The following is a 17,856-nucleotide window of genomic DNA, read 5'->3' as shown; positions in this document are numbered from 1 at the left end:
CCAATCAGTGTTTTTATTTATGACCAATCAGAGCAATTTGACATACAGACCATCTCACAGCATTGAGATGTACCAAAAAAAATTCATTAGTACCATCAGAATAGCATATAATTCCAAGTTTTAAACCAAAATTATAAGGACTTTGAACCACTTTACCTAAATGTTCTAATTTGTAACCTGCCTTTCTGTTTGTTTGCATCTGTATAAAATGTACAGGCTCCAGATATGGGTGTTTCCTGTACAATGCGAGGCAAGATCCAATCAGCTCTCTTTATAAGTTTAATTCTATTGCTTTTGGGATATTTGCTGTTAATCTCTCCCAAAATATTACTGCAAGCTCTTTGCCAAGGTTCACTTTCTGCCCATAATTTTTCAATGTCCTCTTTAGTTAAAGGTACTACAATTTCTGCTGGGTATATTCCTGCTAATTGACAAAGTCTCAATTTTTCTTTTAAAAGTCAACTCAGAAATCTTTTCCATATAAGTTTTTTAATTTTTTAATCTGTGTATTTGGTAGAAATATCCAATACAATATAATATCTTCCTCTGCATTAAAATTCCTGTAGGAGAATGTCTAGAGGATAAAATAACCGAAATGCAATGAGCTTTGGATCCACACAATCCACATGTGCATCTTGTATTTTCTTTTTCCACCAAAGCTCATTTTCTCTCAGCTTCAGCTGATAATTCTCTTGGACTTTTTAAGTCCTTGTCACTCTCTAAGGTTTGAACAAATTACTCAGTTCATCATTTTTACCCCAACAACAGTTCATAGATAGGAAATATCTCTGAATAATCTTTGAAAGTCATTAGTCTGTAATCAATGTCTCCTAATTTGCACAATTTGGGATTTAATTTTTTGTAGACCTGTTTTATATCCTAAATAATTAACAGAATCTCCTTTGTATCTTTCAGGAGCAATTTGTAATCCAACAAGGCAAAGTTTTCTTTACTTCTTCAAATACTCTTTCTAGAGTATCTGCATTTGAATCAGCTAGTAAAATATTGTTCATGTAATGATAAATTACAGATTTGGCAAATTGTTTACATATTACTTTGAACAGATATTGTATAAAATATGGCACAGGGTTGGCTATTTAACATTCCTTGTGGAGAACCCTCCACTGATATCTCTACCAACTGAGAATTATTATAAGTAGGCACCATGAAGGCAAATCTTTCTCATTTTTTTTTCTTGTAAGGGTATTGAGAAAAACAGTCTTTTTAAATCACTAACTAAAAGAGGCCATTCTTTATGTAACAGAGTACACAAAGGAATTCCAGATTGTAGAGAGCCATTGGCTGAATTATCTGTTAATTGCTCTTAGATCTGTTACCATTCTTCACTTACCAGATTTCTTTTTAATAACAAATACAGGAGAATTCCAAGGGCTGGTTGATTCTTCAATATGCTGAGAATTTAACTGCTCTTGTACCAGCTGTTCTAAGGCCACAGTTTCTCTTTGTGTTAAAGTCCATTGCTAACCCATACAGGTTTTTCTGTTAGCCATTTTAAAGGTAGAGCTGTTTGTGGCCTGTTCTTGTTACAATCTGAGATGGTAGATGGTGTTCTTTATAATACCTTCTATTATTTTTCTCAGAACATATGTTAGTTTTATGGTTTGTTTCGAGGTTGGAGGAACGTTAATCTATGTAATCCATTGTTGTAATAAATTATGGACCCATAAATTCATAGCTATATTAGCCACATATGGTTTTAATTTCCTTTCTGTCATTCTGGCCCTATCACATTTGACCCATCTTGTGCTCTGTTTCACTTGAGATAATATTCCAATCCATAATAGTTGATTATATACCTCCTGAAGAAGACAATTTGGATGCCAAGATTCTGGTGCAACTATTATTATGTTCGCACCTGTGTCTACAAGACCCTCCATGAGAACATCATTTATTCATATTTAATTTTGGCCTTTGTTCATTTATAGAAGCTTGCCAGAAAATTTGCTTTATGGTTTCTCCTGAAATTTTTGTTCTCTCTGCTATAGCTGTTCTATCACCCTGAGCAGTATGTTTTTTTATAATAGGCATTTGGTTATTTAATTGGTTTGGGAAGGGGTTTCTTCTATGATGGCAGGAAAGGTCTGAACTGCATTTGCCATGGGGGCCTGCAAGAGGCCCCTCAGAGAGTTTCCTGATGGCAAAGGCAAAGGATTACCTTGTCTGTCCCTTGTTGATATATTTGTTAGTCCAATGTTTGCCTTTACCACACCTTCCAGAAGGAGGGACATTCTGTTGCCATTGTTCTTTGAAGAAGCATTGTTTCTAGGAATGCCCTGTTTACAGTCCCTTTTTAGGTGATCATGTTTAACCCAATTAAAGTATCTGAGATTATTATTTTTCTTCAACCCTCTGGAAATCACCTCTCCTATCCAAGTATCACCATGGGTCATGAGATTCAATATTAATTGTATCTCTGATCCATTCCTTGAAGAGTGTTGATCTTGCCTTTAATGACCTAATTACCCCTTTGCATGCTTCATTAGTATTCTCAAAAGCCAGAGATCCAATTATTATCTGTTTAGCTTCTGAACTTGGTATCATTTTATTTACTGCTGAAGATAGCCTTTGTAAGAAATCCATGAAGGTTTCTTCTGGGTCCTATATAACTTTTGTAAATGACTCAATTTTTTTTCCTACTTCTTCAATTCTGTTCCATGCATTCATGGCTGCCAGCAGCAATAAATTAGGGTGTGGTCATCATATAAAATTGTCTTTATATATCAGCATAATTGCCTTCTCCATGAAGTTGATCTTGGTCAATTTCTGTACTCTAGCCCTACATTGTTGTTCTATAGTCTTAGCCTCCTCTTTCCACCTGGTTCTCCACTGAACTGTGAACCAGCCTCTAGGACAGCTGTAACCAATTCTTCCTAGTCCTGAGGGATAATTCTATTACAAGTTGACCATGAGTTTAACATATTCTTTACAAATGGAGAATGCATACCATATGAGACTATAGCTTCTTTAAATCTTTTCAAATCTAATATTCCCACAGGAGTCCAATTTGCTCATACACAGCCTAGAGCATTGGCAGTTCCTGTAAGGTTACAGGATAGATTAAGATTGGTTGCCTGAAAATCTTAGGCTGTTTCTCTGGAACCATGTAATTCAATGCTGAGATAGGTTCACCTTTAAATTTTTCTGTCTGAGTCTGAATATCTCTATGATCTGTTTTAACAAGTTTTTCTAAAACTTTTATCCTGGCCCTCAAATTAACCAACCTCTTTAATGATAAGAGAAAAATAACCAAAAAATATGCATAATTTATGTTATGTAAATCCCATCATCATTAATTATCCTCTCATTTAATTGTTCATTTTCAGACCACCTAATGTAATTACCAAACAGAGACTCTCTATTGTAAAAATGTTTCCCATTTTTCAATGTGGAAAAAAAAATTCTTTTAACTAATTTCTCTCTTAAGATGTCTTATTTGACTCATCAAATTTGCCATCAATGACGATTCAGATGTGAGGCTGACTCCTCTGCATAGAACAATAGAAGCCCAAGCAGATTTCAAGACAGCTACTTAGTGTGATATCCGCCTGAGATGGGGATCCACAGAGAGCCCACGACCCACCGGGAGAGAAGTGAAAGATCCAGCTGTCTGGATTCAGCTGGTTAGGGACTCTGGCCCACATGGATGGAGACTCTGTCACATCCAACTCAGGCTCAAGCCAGGGCCTATAAGGCCACAGGCAAGTGGTTTTTTCATGAATTCATGGCACAAGCATTGGGGCACCAGATGTAAGACGAATTGGGAAGTGGTCCTATTAATAAAAAAACCCAGAGCCGGATATTGGGGTGAAAATTCAGAGATCAGAGAAGCAGAAAGAAGCCAGCCATGTTCTTACTGCTAGGAAATCCTCAGCCAAAGAGAGCCACTTCCTGTACCCCCTATCTGCCTTTCTGTGCCCTGCCTTCTCACTTCCTCTCGCCACCCAGCTACATCAATTTCCTCTTTCCACCCAGCTCTATTACTTACTGTCTATCTGTACAGGACTCCAGACCTCTAGGATTAACTAGCATTGAGATTAAAGGTGTGTACTACCACACCTGGCTCTGTTCCCAGTGTGGCATGAACTCACAGAGATGAATCTCTGCCTCCTGAATGCTAAGTTAAAGGCATGCCACCACTGCCTGACTTCTATGTTTACTGTAGTGGCTGGCTTTTTCCTCTGATCTCTAGATAAGCTTTATTGGGGTACACAAATAAAATTACACCACATTTCTCTGTGCAACAGCCCTGGCTGTCCTGGAACTCACTTTGTAGACCAGGCTGGCCTCAAACTCACAGAGATCCACCTACCTGCCTCCGAGTGCTGGGATTAAAAGTGCACTACACACCTCGCTTCTTTTTTTTTTTTTAATGCAAAGGGGAAAAAGACCCAAATCTCCACCAAATGAGCATCATTTTGCTCGTATCCAGCCCCACCCCAGCACTCACTGTCCACTTGCATCCAGTGCAGCTGGCCTGACCCCCAAGTCCTATCTCTGTCCTATCCAGTCTTCCTGGTCCTGTGCAAACCTTCCCTCACGGTGTCTGAACCCATGGCCTTGTACCACCACATCCCTGAGAAGCACACAAAGCCAGACCCCGGCAGCTGCTACCTGACCCCAGAGGAAGTGGGAGACTGTGCACAAGCGCTCAACACTACCTGACTCCACACCGTCTTTGAGATGTGAACAGTGCCACCCATTTGTGCCTCAGGCTCATTACCTGTCAACCAAGGATCATAGCTGTGACGCTCACAAAGATAACAGACCGTATTGCAGGATGGTGATTTCGTATTGTAATTGCTGCGAAGCTTGAAAACAAGGTATGTTTAAGTGCCCAGCACAACATCTTGCTCAGTAATTGGCTGTTTTTATTCATAACAAAGAATGACTAAAAAAACAACCCCTAGGTGTGGCATGTGGGACACGCCGCTCAAATATCTCTGAGCTGCTTGTCACAGGGCCATCAGAATGGGTCCCTGCAAGGTCAGCAAGCTCCAAACAAAACATCTAACTTCCAGCCTTACATACAAGGAGGAGAGAGTAGGAGGAAGCCATAGCCATAAATGACACCCACCAAATGCTGGCATCTCTTTGGCTAGGAAACAAGCATGTGGTCTGTAGCTCCAAGGGAGCCTGGGAAATACAGTCTTCAATAAAGACCTAGGTGGCTGGTGTGGTGGTATTCTAATTGTACTGAAATGTGATTTGATTGTATGTTAATAAATAAAGTTACCTGGGGGGTCAGAGCTATTAGAGCCATAGCAAGAGTGTGGCGGTGGTGGCACATGCCTTTAATCCATAGATCTGTGTGTGTTCAGGGATACAGCCAGCATTGGAGACATATGCCTTTAAGACAGACAATGATGAGGCAGTCACGTGTTTGGGTTTACAACCAATGAGAAGGCAGAACAAAATACTATAAAAAGATGGACAGACAGATATAGCTCTCTTTCGGGAAGCTGGGACACCGCAGGAGGAAGGGTGAGATTTTAGCTCTGAGCTCTGACCTCTCGGCTTTCTCTTTTACATTGGTTCTGTGTTTCTTATTTAATAAGACTGTTGGTTACATCTACAGGCTGGAGAAAGAGATCATCAGTTAAGAGTTCTTCCACTTTGAAAAAGAGTTCATTTCCGAGTTTGGTTCCCAGCACCCACATCAGGCAGTTCACAATCATCTGTAACTCCAGTTCCATGAGATCTGACACTGTCTTCTGGCCTCCACAAGCACCTGAACCTATGTAGTGTACACACACACAGATACACACATAAAAAATATAAATTAATTTTAAAATTTAATCCATGCTGGGTGTGGTGGTACACACCTTTACTCCAACACTTGAGAGGCAGAGGCAGGTAGATCTCTGTGAATTTCAAGGCTAGCCTGCTCTACTCTACAGTGTGAGTTCCAGAATAGCCAAGGCTGTTATACAGAGAAACCCTGTCTCAAAAAACCAAAAAATGAAATAAAATAAAAAGACCTAGACAGCTGAGATGGTTCAGTGAGTATACATACTTGCCATGGTAGTTCATTCCTGTAGCCCCTTATCAGAGGCAGGAGGATTATAAATTCAAGAACAGCCTGGTTAACATAGTGACCACAACCTGAGTTCAATCACCAGAACACACACACACACACACACACACACACACACACACACACACACACTAAATAAACAGTTTTAAAAGACACTCTATGTTCACATGTGAAGAAACTCACTGGCAGTACAGGTGTGTGCTTGTCTACACAGCCTCTAAGTGGAGGACTTTTTTTGGGAAGAATAAGGCTCCATGGACAAATCAGGTCCTACTTCCCAGAAGCTGACATCATCTCAAAAGGAACGAGGTCTTCATCTGAGAATGCAACTCGGAGGTGGGGGCCGCCTACCCAAGGCCTGATGGTGGGTCCCCCCCGCCAAACAGCAGTGGAGACAGTCTTTGTAGATTTGACGCAGAATGTAGAGATGGCGCTGGTCATGTCGTTCCTGCCTGTGACTCCATAGCAGAGGCAGGAAGATTACTGCAAGTTCAAGGACAGCCTGGTCTACATAGTGAGCTCCAGGCCAACCAGGGCAATGCAGAAAAAAAGAGAAATGGAGACAGGTGTGGTGGTGCCACCCGCCATCCCAGTGCTCAGGAGGATGGTGAGTTTGTGGCCAGCTTGAGTCATTACAGGGTAAACTCTGTATCCAACAGAAGAGGGTGGGGGTGGGAAATGGGGAAATTCCTCTGATTTATCTGTGTCCCCTACAGTCACATGTCTGAACATGCATGATAAGAGGGGGTGAGTACGCATTCTCTAGTGGTGGGGTGTAGATGAGGGCGCTGAAGGAGGGAGACATAGGAAGAAGCGTGAAGAGCCTCCCAGGGAGACTGGGGTCCCTTTGACACCTCCACTTCAGCACAGCCACACTAACATCAGATGCCTGGCTTCCGGAACCTTCAGCGAGAGTTTCTGTTGTCTACTCTCCTAAGTTCCTGTGGGAGTTTTGGAAGAAGGCAGCCACAGCATCCTGCTCTTCACCTCAGCAGCATGGGTGACCACAGGGCACAACCTCTGAGAAAAAACGGAAGATTCTCCCCCATCCCCGCAGCATTTCGGGACAGAGACCCCTGTCCTAAACACACAGCCACTGGCAGCAGCCCAGACAGCGGTGGGGACCAGGCCTGAGGGAAGGAGGCAGAGGCCTAATTGAAGTGTGAGCTCATGGGGAGGGGTATTTATTCCAGGCCAGCCATCAGCAATTCCGAGGGGTGCCCACGCACTGAGCCAAGAGGATTGGAGCGTCCCTGGTGAGCTCCCGCTGCCAGGGCAAGTTCCTGGTATGTGTATGATTCCAGCCTTCTGCTTTCTGCACGGAGCTCCCCGGCCCCCTTGCTTGTGACTTTCTATCACGTTCTGAGCCTTGCTGCCCTCTGGTCACTGACGATGACCTGGCTCAGAAGCTATCAGCACCCAAAGGAATGTTCTAGAACCCATCTCCACTCAGCTGGTGTCTTGGACATCTCCCAGTCAGTCCTCTTTGTTTCCCATCCTGCACATCTTTTATTCCCATCACTGCCTCCCCCTACACCCTCCCCTCCCTGCTCTCCAGCTTCTCATCACTTCCTGTGTCCCTGATGGCTCCTTAAGCTTTTCCTTGTGTGGATGCAGTCAGTCCCTTCCACAAGGGAATTGCATGTCTTGCCACTGTCTTGAGTTAAAGAACATCCTGTCCCCAGAATCACTGTCCAGCTAGACCTCAGAGGGTGACCTTGTTTGGAAACAGCCTTCTCGGGTGTAATTAAGATGAGCTCACGCTGGACAGAGCACACTCTACATGAAAGAACTGATATTCTTATATGACAAGAAGCCACATGCTGATGAAGTCAAGGTGGAGTCAGAGGCAGAAGGCTGAGAGCTGTCAGGTAAGCTAAAGAGCCATCAAGAACTGGACGAGAGCCGGGCAGTGGTGGTGCACATCTTTAGTCCAGCACTCAGGAGGCAGAGGCAAGTCTCTTGAGTTCGAGGCAGCAGGTCTACAGAGGGAGTTCCAGGACAGACAGGGCTGTACAGAGAAACCCCTGTCTTGAAAACATCCCCTCTAGAAAAGAACTGGATGAGGCACAGGACTTTCCCCTAAAGCCATCAGAGGATGTGGCCGACCCCCATCTTGGGACATTGTAAAATGAGTGTCTGCTGATTTAGGACCACCTTGGGCAGACCAGGTCCCACCCTGCAGTAGGCACTGGGGCACCGGGAATTCAGGATAAGATAGAGCCGCCTTGGACCATGACACTCCATCAAGCTTGGGAACAGCCCCCACTCCAGCTGTCTCCAGCCTTCTGCTCCCTGTGTGGTCCATCTCACCACTAGTCCTTGGTTCTGGCATGTTCTCTGCTCCACAGACTTATCGTTTGCCTTCTCTGCCTGGAACTCTCTGCTGAGAGGCTTCTTGGAGGCAGATGAAGATGGAGACCAAGTCAGAAGTCTCCACATCTGTTCCCCTTGGCTGACAGCCAAGTGAGCCTAGTGGAAGAGAGGTGAAGTCCAGAAGGGATGGGACCCCACGGTCACTGATTCTCCCAGAACCTTCCCTGTGCGCTGTTTTCTGAGTACCTAGTCGATGCCATACACTTTAGCACAGCTCACTTGAAAGGCTGGCCATATTTTGGGCTTTCTGTACAGTCTACCTGTTTCAGCTCCAGCTCTGAACATGGCCTGTTGGGTGTCTCCCATCTGGCACCAACACACAGCCGAATTCGGTGACTTCTAGGCTCTGCATGCAGCTTTGGCTCGCTTCACTTTCCCTGGTAAAAAGGCCCTTTTGGTCTCAGGAAGTGTCAAGAAACAATGGGCAGTTAATTCATTCCTTTCCTTGGCTGGACTGCGCCTGGGGGAGGGGAAGGAGGAGAGGGAGGGGAGGTTGGAGGAGAGTGGGGAAAGTGGTCAGCACTCGGGAGGCAGAGCCAGGCGGATCTCTGTGAGTTCAAGGCAGCCTGGGCTATCAAGTGAGTTCCAGGTAGAGGCGCAAAGCTACACAGAGAAACCCTGTCTCGGAAAAAAAAAAAGAAAAAACAAACAAAACAAAAAAAGACTGAATCGGGGCTGGAGAGAGGGCTCAGCGATTAAGAGCACTGACTGACTGCTCTTCAGAGGACCTGGGCTGATTCCCAGCACCCACATGCAGCTTAACAATTCTGTAACTCCAAGATTGACACCCTCACATAGACATACGTGCAGTAATGCACCAATGCAAATAAAGTAAAAATAAATAAATTGTTTTTTAAAAGACAGAACTCTGGGCCACCTTAGTGTCTCTGAGAAAGGGGCTCATCCCTATCCCCCAGACCCAGGAGTGATAGAGCACTGTGCCATCTCAGAGACGCTTCTCTCATTGCCTTCCCAGGCCTTAACTCCGTTCCTGGAAGGAGCCAGGTCTACCCTGCCCTCGCCAAGGGCCTCTCCTAGAAGCAGCCCTCCTAGACCAACCCAGTGACCTACTGGCCCCCACTCACCTTCGGTTCCTGCCAGCTTGTCATTCTGCCACAGATCTGTCCCTGCCTGCTGGGCTGGGTCCTCAGAAGACACCACTTCTTTGTAACTCACACCCGACGCAAAATTATAGATGAGCCTGCTGGGTAGCAACCACCTCGCTTCCCAGGGGCAGCCCTGCATCTGCCTCAGACACCACTCTCTCCTCACCTCCAGTCAGCTTCATGCACAGGATGCTCAGGGGAGTGAATCTGTCATCAGAGCTGAAGAATGAAAAGGCCAGCCGGACATGGTGGCACACACCCTAACCCCAGCCCTCAAACCTAAGCAGGTTCCATCCAAGGCCCGCGTGGGCTTCAAGAATTTCTGGTCGCCTGAGCTACATTCTGAACCCCATCTCAGAAGGCTGGCGGGAGGGGCTCATTGAGCTTGGTGGCGTTCATCCTCAACCTGTGCCAAGCGGGGCATATCAGGCTGCATGGGACCCTGCTCTAAACAACACACAAAAATGTCAGAAGACAAATGTTTGTTCTTTTGAAGGCCAGGAGAAGTGGGGGGTCTCTGTCCTGCTCAGCTGCAGAGAAGTGCCCGGGAAAGTCCTACAGCGATCTGAACATGAGAGGGGGTTGGCTGTTTGAATAACTGTTCAGATAAAACAAGGATGGGGAACAGAGTATGAGAGGGATTGGGACACGTCGCCGGCCGCCTCTCTCCAGAACGCCCTAGTGGCCGCTTGAGGAAGAAGGCCATTAGAGTTCTCAGAACGCCATGAGCTCCCCGATAAGCCTAAAGATGCTCTCCGTCTCAGCGCGTTATGGACAAGCTAGGAGGGACCGGCCTGATGTCGCACACACACGCATTCCTCACAGTCCAGTCTTGTGGTTCCATAACCAGTGTCCACGCAGAGGAACTGAGACGAGCTCTTCAGACAGACCGGGCCGACCTTGAGCAGTGCAAGGTCAGGATCGCCTGGATTCCAGGACCGTGTTGCGATCTGCTCCGTGGAGCCTCCCTGAGGTGGCTTTTATCCATGCACTTCTCTAGAACGAACCTCACAAAGATCGCAAAGCTCTGAACGGCAGCGAAGGAGCCCGAGTGTCCCCAGGTTCAGATCTGCGTCCAGGGCACTAGAGACGACAAGTCCACCGAGCGTGAAGACCTGAGCCTCGCAGAGTCTCATGCTCTCTGGACCTGCTGAGCCATGAAACTAACTAGGAAGTCAGCCATTGATCCAAACCTGGGATAAACAAGACATGCGTATGTACGCCCTGTGCAGCCTCGCAGTCGTAGGTGTAGCTTCCCAGGTGGGTGCGCTCCGCAAGGGGCTATCTGGTTATCTGTGAGCCGGGCTCTCTCTGCAATTGTCATCGAGTTGTCAAGGCAATATAGGAGACAGACTCAGAACACATGAGGTGCCGTGGTCCGTGTCCAGCTGTCGCAAGAGACTCAATCTCTGTTCAGCACTCTCCAGCTTATAAGCAGACGCTGTGGTCGACCTCCCCTCATTACTTCGCGCTTGTTGTTGCTGAAGAGAGTTGGAGAACTTGGTGTCTTTGAGCATGCACTCGTGATGAGAGCCAGAGAGATATGCGTGACTCAGGCAAGAGAGGCATTTGCACACATATCCCATTACAACTCTGACGGTGGACTGTCGAATGAGTGTGCACACATGACAAGTCGAGAGAAAGAGAATGCACTATCTCACAGGAGCCGCAACAGACTGTCCTCTGAGCTCCTGTGCACCATTTGGTCGCGCATGGGGCTAAGGGCTTTAACCCTGGAAAGCGCCAAAGGGCATGCTCGCAGATGTCACACTTGTAGATCATGCTTCTCTCTTCGTTAAATTCTCCGTGTTCTCACGCATTGTTGTGCTTTCGTTTCAATCTCCTGCTCTCGTCATCCTTCTACGTCCTCTCTCTCTCTCCACACACATGGGGTTTGGATGAAGGGTTCGTTACCAAGGGCAGCCACACTACACATCAGTACACACAATCCAACACACCAACACAGACTATCTTAATCCAATCAGATAATAGATGTGTCATGAGACGAGGATCTCACTAGTAGACAATCGCGCAGAGCTGGCCTTGGCTCATGGACATTTCCGAAATTTCAAGCCACTCCTTCCTGCCTCTGGGCCAGTCCAGAGGGCTGGGAGTCACAAGGTGTGGTGCTCACGACTCTGCCGGTTGGCTATAAGCCAACTTTAAGACATGTGTGAAGTTAGGTTTGTTAGGGTACATGGTAGCCTCACTAGGATTTGGGTTGTCCCCCTCCCGTAACTGCCCAAGAATATGATATGAGATGTAGATCAAGTGAAGATGATGATGAAAGAACTCGATAAGAGTGAGAGGTACGCTAACTCCCTAAAGCTAAAGAGTATAACTGTAACAGCTTCAACCCAGAAAAAAGCTTTAAGGCATATGATTGGACGACTGAGGGGAGGCAAGGGCTGGTCAGAGATCCTCTGTCCGCTGAAGGCTCTGGAATAGTCACAAAGGTCCTAGCTGTGCGCATGAGGTGGCATCTTCAGTCTTGGCCCCAACTTCCCGTCCGTCTGTGGAAAAGACCCAAGGTCTCCGCTAGGTGGCCTTCCTGCAAAACAAAATCTGTTTCATGTGGCGGTATGCCGGTGATCCTGAACACACGGCGGCCTCGACACTTGTGGAGGGCCAAACGGGGTTTTAACTTCACTGAGGCGGTGCTCTCCGGCCTCGGCGGCTGTCTTCTGCGGCTGGCCTTTCGTATTTGATTTGCTTGCGAGCTTTGTTGCTGATTCCGTACGTAGTGGAAGCCTTTCTCACTTCGCAGGTGCCTTTCCATCGTCCTCGTTCGCCGTGTGCGCGCTCCAGCTCTCCCCCGGTTGTGTCTGGTCCGGAGGTGTATGTGCGAAGAATAGCAAGGGCGTGCAGAATCGTGACCTTCTGCTGCGCAGCAGTTCCAGGTCGCTGGCACCTAAACTAGGCATCCACCATCAGGTCTCCCAAGTCTCCTTTGGTTCGCGCTCCCTGCCTCTGCCCTCGCCCGCCAAATCTTACCTTTAAAGACGCGGCGTCTTCGTCCTCAGGGCTGGTGCGGAAATGGAGTTCTTTTGCAGTCAGTCCCGAGCGACCTTGGAGTACTGCACTGGCAGCTCTCACTTATACGAGCAGTCAATCCAGCTTGGTACCAGCTGGGCAGCTGCCACCTCAGAAGCTGTGCATGGAATTAAGGAACTGACGACTCACATCGCAAGGTCGGAAGTGGTGGCACCTAAGCCTTTAATCCAGCACTCGCGCTGGTGGCTCAGAGCTCCAGGCGCATTCTCTAGTGAGTTTCATAACGGCGCCAGCCTGGCGCTACTTGGCATAGTGGAGTTATCTCACGCCGGTAGAGTGCACGAAAGCTAACACAGAGAAACCCATGTCCTCGAAAAAAAAAATAAGAAAAATACAAAACAACACATAAAAAGCACTGAACTCCGGATCGGGGCCCTGAGAAACGGAGGGCTCAGCGATAAAGACGCCCTACTGACTTGGCTTTCTAGGAGGAGGGCCAGGCGTCCGCATTCGCAGACACCCAGCATAATGGCCCAGCTAACAGGCTGTAGCCTACCACGTCTGGACAATGGAACTCCTACATAGACCTACCGTGCAGGTAATAGCACGCAAGCAAATAAAGTAAAAATAAATAAATTGTGTTTTTAAAAGGAGACAGAACTCTGGCCACCTTAGTGTCTCTGAGAAAGGGCTCATCCCTATCTCCCCAGACCCAGGAGTGATAGAGCACGTGGGCATCTGCAGAGACGCTTCTCTCTGCTCTCCCAGGCCTTAACTCCGTTCCTGAAGGAGCCAGGTCTACCCGCCTGCGCCCAGAGGGCCTCTGCCTAGAAGCAGCTCCTCTAGACCAAACCCAGGGTGACCTACTGGCACCATCACCCTTCGGTTCGTGCCAGCTGTTCATCCTGCCACAGATCTGTCCCCTGCCTGCTGGGCTGGGTCCTCAGAAAGACACCACCTCTTTGTATTACTCACAACCCGACGCAAAATTATAGATGAGCTGCTGGGTAGCAACCACCTCGGCTTCCCAGGGGGCAGCCCTGCATCGCCTCAGACACCACTCTCTCCTCACCTCCCAGCTCAGCTTCATGCACAGCAGATGCTCAGGGGAGTGAATCTGTCATCAGAGCTGAAGAATGAAAAGCAGCCGACATGGTGGCACACACCGTACCCCAGCCCTCAAAACCTAAGGCAGACGATTCCAATCCAAGGCCTCGCGTGGGCTTCACAGAAAGTTCCTGGTCGGCCTGAGCTACATGCTGAGACCCCATCTCAGAAGGGCTGGGCGGGGGGGGCTCCATCGCGTGAAGCTCTGGGCTCCATCCTCAACCCTGGCTGCATAGAAAACGGGGCACTAAGCAGGCTGCATGGGACCCTGTCTCTAAAACAACACAACAAAAAGTCTGAGAAGACAAATGTTTTTCTTCTTGAAGGCCAGGGAGGAAGTGGGGGGCTCTCTGTCCTGCTCAGCTGCAGCATGCCGGGAAGGAGTCACTATCAGCGATCTGAACACGAGAGGGTTGGCTGTTTTGATAAAACTTTCAGAAAACAAGGGATGGGCAGTCGAGGGATGGGAAGACAGCCCGTCGCGGCCCAGTCCCTGTCTCAGCCTGGAATGGGGACCGCTGGGCAGAAGACAGTGAAGAGAGAGCAGTGACAGAGGCCGCTGAGGTCAAGGAGGATGTCCAAGTGGCTGCTCCAGTGGGAGCCTCCTGAGTGGCTTTTCAGACTCCTAAAACCTCACAATCCCAAGGAAGGCAGCGAAGGAGCCGTGTCCCAGGTTCAGATTCTGGCCAGGGCACAGAACAAGTCCTGGAGCTGAGACTCGGCACCTACAATGGAAGCCATTGATAAAAAAACAAGAGCATGTTGAGAGCTGCTTCGTGTGTTGCTGGTGCTGCGCCAAGGGATGTGGTGAGCCGGGCTCTCTCTGCATCCTGAGGTGGCTTAACTCTGGCAAAGAGGGGCCTTCTTGTCTTCAGAGACAACCTCTGCTGCCCCTCAGTGAGTGCGTTCACACCTCGGTTGGGACTGGGGGCGGGCAGACTGGGAACTCCAAGAAGCCTGCCAACTATTCCTCTGGCTGCTTGATTCCAAGCCACCAGGAGCCTCCATCTGCCTGGCCTCTGGCTGGGGGGGCTTACCCTGAGCAAGGGCTGGCAGACCTTTGAAAGGCTTCCTTGTAATGGCGTGTTTACAGCTGTTGGTTGTTTAACTGCCACCTGAGCCTGGGGTTGGATGAAGGGACTCTCGCTTTCATAAAGGCAGCCCCTTGTTCCACAGGTGTTCCTGCGAGTAGCCCTGTGGCCCTGAAGCATCTGCCTGAGGGAGGTTGCAGCCCTGGTCATTGCCCCCCATTGCAGATGACTCTGGTTCCTAGATGATAATAGCTGCCCAGAGGGTACCCTCAACAATTCTGAGGCAGAAGGCCTAAGGCAAGGGTTCCCCAAGAGTTGAGGAGGCTCCCTCCTGCCCAGGCCTGGGGCAGTTGAGGCAAGGTTGGCTGGTGCACCTTTCTGCTGGATGGGAACCTTGGCTTAGCCATACTGAGACTCTGGGCAAGTGTGCTGTTGCCCTCTAGGACTTCTTGTTTCCCTCCTGACTACAGACCAGGAAGCTGGCATTGGAGACTCTTCAGGAACCAAGCGGGAAGGACAGTCAAGGAGCTAGCCTTGGCTCTCCTCATTACCCTCTTGCCTTGATTCCCTAGATGTCAGCTTTATCTCACAAATGGCCATCACTGAGGCCAGGGCCACAGTCACTGAGGCCAGCTCACAGTCTTGTGGCACCCTGTCCAGAGACCAAAGGAATCCTGGGAAAGACCTCTAATTAGCTTAGTGTGGGTCACCTGATCACAGCTGGACTTGAAGATTGGCTGTTCACTGTTCTTGAAATACAGATGTTTCCCTAGGCCAGCGTGCTACCAATCCAGACTTACACGTTGCCCTGAGGACACCTCAGAGTGCAGTACCGAACATCCACCCAAACTGAGAACATGCACTGAGAGCCCAGAGAGCAGCGGAACACCACAGCAGCCATCTAGATGGCACTTCCCTCCAATTAGCAGAGGCGTCAGAGACAAGGAATCTGTGACCACCTCAGAGCTGAGGGACACACAGAGAAAAGGACAAAAGCAAAGACTGTGCTACTAGAGTAAGAGGGACTCAGTTTGCCAAGGTGATCTACTTTTAAACCAAAACACCAACTACTAGTTTTAAATATTTGTACATTGCTTGATCTCTGCATATTGATACAAATTTGAGGTTATTTTTGTTAGAACATATTATACATACATTTTTTTTTTTTGAGCTGAGATCGAACCCAGGCCTAGCGCTTGCTAGGCAAGCGTTCTACCACTGAGCTAAATCCCCAACCCTGTACATACATTTCTACTCTTGTTCAAAGTGTTGTACCTATACAGCTCATTTAACATGTAGTGCAAATTTCTAGCCCTTGAAAGTTATTACCAACTATTTAGGATAATAAGGGAAATGCAGGTTAGTAGTCATCTATTACTTGTAGTTATCTTAGATATATTTTCTAGGTCAAACAGATATGTTTTAGGTAGACAGTTCATCTTCAAACACTTCAGAGATCTACAGAATATGGCATGTAAGATGTTCAATAACAGAGGTTGTTTTGTTTGTTCTTTTTTTTTTTTAATTGACAATAAGACATGTCTGCTCCTGGCAGCACCAAGCTACTTCAGAGAAGATGATGGCATAGAAGAAACTCCATATTGAATTTACTTTCTTTGTGTGCAAAAATTTAGCCACTGGGCAAGGAAGTGCTCTTGCCTCAACTGCTGACAGTATGTTGTCCAAATTAAACAAGCAGGACAAACAGCCCTTCAGAGCATCCTGCTTCACAGATGAGTCTGTCAGATATAGTAGGCCTGTAGCTGAAGATAGATGCCCAACATTGCAGAGGAACCTTGGGTGACTGTCCAGGCAGCCAGCTGTTTCTGTCATCCTCACATTTTTTGGAAGTCACTTGCTTGCACTTCCTGCTTACTCTGGTAATAACATTTTCTTTTCAGGTCTCTGATGCAGTTGAAGACTAGATAGTTATAGTTTTTGTTGGGTCTGGCCCAATCGGTCAAGCAGTCCTGAATAGGGGAGTGAGAATTGAGAACAAACAGAAGAAAAGACAAAGACACAGGATAGGTTTGGGAGGGCTCTCAGTCAATACTGCAGCAGCCCCAAGTTTATTTCTCATCACCTTTTTATACAGAAGAAAGAGGACAAAAAGACCTCCCCCTCTCAAGGACACCATGGTTCAAGGAATGAACAAGCAATAAATGCCGTCTTAATTCTCAAGTCATCTGGCAACCATGACTTTGGCCAAACATCGTGTTTATCCAGCCTTAAGGAGCAAAGATAAGCTTGGACTCTCTGACCTTGAGTCAAGATGGAATCAAGCCACAAGCTGGAGTCACTGTGGCTCCCACAAACTTTCCTTGTTAACAAATTCAGCAAGGAAACTCACTAAAGAGGTGTAAAGTGTATAGCGTTGAGAGACATCTAGATAGTTTTGGGTTGGTAATGCAAATTAGAATAGAAGGTGAATTAGGTACAACCGTTTGGACTCACCAAGACAGGATAGATAATAGAGTATTTTCTCTGAATTTGTCAGATGTTAATGGACCAGACATTGTTGATGTAATTATTGCCTGTATATATTTGTATATAGTAATTATGTTTATTGTGACTAGTTTTTCTATGTTAGTTAAAACCCTCTCTTTTTATTTTAGACAAAAATTGTGTTCTGGGGGCTGGAGAGATGGCTCAGAGGTTAAGAACACTGCCTGTTCTTCCAGTGTTCTTCCAGAGGTCCTGAGTTCAATTCCCAGCACCCATATGGTGGCTCCCAACTATCTGTAATGAGATCTGGTACCCTCTCCTGGCCTGCAGGCATACATGCAAACAGAACACTGTATACATAATAAATAAATAAATCTTAAAAAAAAAATTGTGTTCTGACAAATAAAGCTTGCCTGAAGATCAGAGGGTTGAGCTAGTCACTAGTTAACCATAGAGATCTGGAGGTCTGAACAGACAGGAGACAGGAAGTGATATGGCTGGGCAGAGAGAGGAAGTGATAAGGTGGGGCAGAGACAGGAGCTCGGGCCCTTTTCAGTCTGAGGAGTCAGAGAGGTAAGAGGTGGCTGTGGCTGCTCCTTTGCTTCTCGAATCTTTCAGCTTTTACCCCAATATCTGACTCCAAGTTTTTAATATAAAGACTAATTAGTATCATGCCTCAAAGGTTGGATATGAAGTCAAAAATGTAAGTCAGTCTTCATGGTGATTGAGTTAAGCATTAGTA

This window comes from Peromyscus leucopus, chromosome 4 (assembly GCF_004664715.2).
Source record: "Peromyscus leucopus breed LL Stock chromosome 4, UCI_PerLeu_2.1, whole genome shotgun sequence".
NCBI lineage: Eukaryota > Metazoa > Chordata > Mammalia > Rodentia > Cricetidae > Peromyscus > Peromyscus leucopus.
Note: the sequence above shows the minus strand (reverse complement) of the source record.